This window comes from Priapulus caudatus, unplaced genomic scaffold (assembly GCF_000485595.1).
Source record: "Priapulus caudatus unplaced genomic scaffold, Priapulus_caudatus-5.0.1 Scaffold308, whole genome shotgun sequence".
Lineage (NCBI taxonomy): Eukaryota > Metazoa > Priapulida > Priapulimorpha > Priapulimorphida > Priapulidae > Priapulus > Priapulus caudatus.
The window spans coordinates 1-3,333 of NW_014577369.1; the positions used below are offsets into that span (position 1 = coordinate 1).

At 48.5% G+C, this 3,333-nt stretch overlaps 1 protein-coding gene across 1 annotated transcript in view; it reads left to right on the plus strand.

Annotated features, from left to right (window-relative positions):
- The first annotated feature begins 2,598 nt into the window (after nt 1-2,598).
- LOC106808827 overlaps nt 2,599-3,333 on the plus strand; it is a 25,521-nt gene continuing 24,786 nt past the window's right edge. Inside the window, exon 1 of the mRNA XM_014811698.1 lies at nt 2,599-2,698. The gene's annotated coding sequence lies outside the window, so the exon portion shown is untranslated. The remainder of the gene's footprint in view (nt 2,699-3,333) is intronic.

Below are 3,333 nucleotides of genomic sequence, written 5' to 3' on the forward strand. Positions count from 1 at the left end.
GGCGAGGGGACCGCCCGCGCCCCGGGCGTAGCCCCTTGGGGCACGCAGGATTTGGCAGTCTCAATATCACTGCCACGGTGCGGGGAAGGTCTCAATATACTCTCGCCGGGAGGGAGTCTCAACGCCAACTCCAAGGCGGGAGTCTTCCGCATTTTTACACTCACGCGCGAGGGTCTCACGCAGCTCCAAGGGGGCGGGATGTCTCAATTACACTTCACGTGGGAGTTTCTCCATGCACTCTACGGGTGGAGTCTCTAATCACACTTCACGGGGCGGTCTCAGATAGCACTCCACCGGGCGCAGTCTTCAACCACATCTCCACTGTGTTGCGCCGGAGTTACTCAACACACTTCCACTGGGGGGCGGCTTCTCCAATTACACTTTCACTGCGGCGGAGTCTCATGCACTCCACGGGCGGGGAGTCTCATCGTATTCTATACTGAAACATAACTCGTCGACGCAATAATCTTCGTCATCAAGGATTTGATGTCGCTGTTAGCAATTACTGTTAAGCATTTGTGCAGAATGTCGACTTTTGTTCTATTGCTGCAGATATTGCTCTTTGTTGTTCTTGTTGTGCCGATTGTTGTTCTTGTTGTAGCCGCCATGAACTCCATCATGACCTGCATCACTTGTTGAAGAGCAAACTGCCCCCCCAGCCTGCTTCCTCATCCTCGCGATTCCTTCACCCCCCTCTTAGGAGGCATTATAGCTCGTATAACTCAGTACTGCACATAAACGGCTGATGCAACCCGACTTGCTTCCGCCGAAATCACGTCACAACCAAAGTTGGCTTACCTCACCGTTATGTTATGTACAGAACGTTATCTCGTTCAAATAACAAAAAAAGAAAAAATGTAACCCATTCCTGGTCATATATCAATAAAATCCTATAGCGGCAGAGACCCCCAAAATGCGCAACCATGCAAGCAATCAATACCCTGATGCAATGTCGTAACACGCGAATACGTGAAAATAAACGCTCCAAAAATACGCCAAAATACGCCATCACGAATACACGACTCATAATATCTACTGTAACCTGGCTCACTGCCGCACCTACTGAACAACTATCGCTACCTATCTCCCTATCTCTACCGTTAGTACAGTTGAAAGCTAATCGCCACCCCATGCGACTGACTGCAAAAACAACAACCTCAAACAGCCACGAGGTGTTGAGTAATGGAATACTCGAGCTTGAGCGACAAACGCGGCTTTGACACTCAGCTGACAGACCTACTGTACGGTTCACAAGGCGTCCCCTAACGACATGCGCGATGCAAGTCGAAAACAACTATGCAGTCTACTATTGTACGCTACGTGCGCCATACAATACGTTTATCCTAGCTATTCAACGACACGATACGATACGATACTGGAAAGGTACTTAGCTTTGATGTACAGCTGTTGTCAGGGCCTCCACTCTACGTACTCGACGACCAGTTCACATCACTACATATCCTGTCGACTGCGCCAAATGTAAGGATTTGATCCTTACGTCGGTCGGTGTCCTGGTCGTCTGGTAGAATGGAGCACTTGAGTTGATCCCAGACGGTCCTTATAATATCTTGGCAGCGTGGCCTTGCCTGGCTTGCGGCCGAATCCTAGGTCGAAGCTGTGCCGTTATGATCCTGTAGATTCCGGTAGCATGGCTTCGACCCGTATGTGGCGGTAGACACCTTACACTATGTCTATATCGAACTATGTCTATATCGAACTATGTCTATATCGAACTATGTCTATATCGAACTATGTCTATTCAATCTAGGAAGTGAAGCTATAAAAACGCATAAACACTCTTCTAGACGGGCCGTATTGGTTCAAGGATAGAGAACATGGGTACCAATAAAACCAATGTCATTTACATCAATATAAATATAATATTATATCAATATATAGGTTAAAGTATGGTTAGGGTTATTGTTAGGGTTAGGGTTAGGGTTAGGGTTAGGATTAGGGTTAGGGTTAGGCACATTGGTTTTATTGGTCCCATGTTCTCTATCTTTGGGCCGTAGTATCTATACTATATAGTAATGTTAAGCAATAATGTTCAATTTTACCTGCAAATGGTGCCAAGTCTACCTCTTCCGGGCCGGGCAGGGCCAACGACAACGTCACAGAAACCAACAGCAGCGATGACAGCGTGTAGAAATGCATTGTCGCGTACAAATGACGAATATTTAAATGAACTTAGCAACATACTTTGTACGGCGTACGGTGTGGTGTGATGTCGTTCCCCACGAGTGTCACCTTTATATGCCGGTGAAAATTCCGGATGGTCAGCTAGGGTGCTTAGACCACAACCTGGCTTCTTGTTATATTTTGGGGGATGTAATTATACATATACGATATACTACTGTATGCGCGTAAAGCTTGACGCAACCTCGGCACGTCAGTAGGCGTCATTGCTGACGTAGACAGGCAGCTTCATCGAATCCTCCTTGATTCACCAAGTTATCCTTGAGCTTCCGTCGTTGTGAGCACGTGCACGTTTTGTGTGCTCTCTATGCTACATGATATACCACGACTAACGGGTATGTAAGGTGGCATATGACAGTTGTCAAGCACTCGACTCAGCGACAGAGTCACCGACAGAGTCACCTGCCGCAGCACTCACGCCAGAGTCAGCGATAGTCAGCCAGAGAGGGAGGAAGAGGCAAGACGGTCAGGACTACCGGCACCACGAGTTTCGTAGAGCGTAAGACCATTGAACTATCATGTATGATGACTGTTGTATTGTTATTGCTGGCGTCAAGTAAAGATGCTATTGTACATAGCCAATTACCGCTTGTATCCGTAATAACGTCGTTGGTTGGTCATAACGGAACGCGCCTGGCAGTCGAGGTGCACGACCCGACGTGTCGCCCCTGTGGGACGATCACGGCCTGATCAACCACCACGCCACAAGGGGGAAAGCGTTACAATATTGTCCATTATAACAATAGTTCAATGATGCTAATGCGTTTTGTTATACATCATGCATGTATCAAGCGACGCCGGAATGCGGGGACGGGTCAGCGGTGGCATCATTCTATCGATGCAGCAGCGTCCTTCAAGCGCACAAGTTTCTGCGCACAAGTTTCCTTCAGCGTACGGAAAGGCGTGCATCGCTGGTACACGGATGATGCGGTGGGACGGTGACATTCCTCCACGTCATAGCCGAACCGAAACTGCATTCACCCGGCTGGTTACACAATGATTACCATTGTTCTAAACAAGCTACGTCTGTCCGCGAAGGAGCGTTTGCGGGGATGCATAATTGTATCTGTTGCGGCGAGGACGCGAGGCAGACGGAAGCTGTGAATGCTTGCCGGACGCGCCCGCATCTCTGAG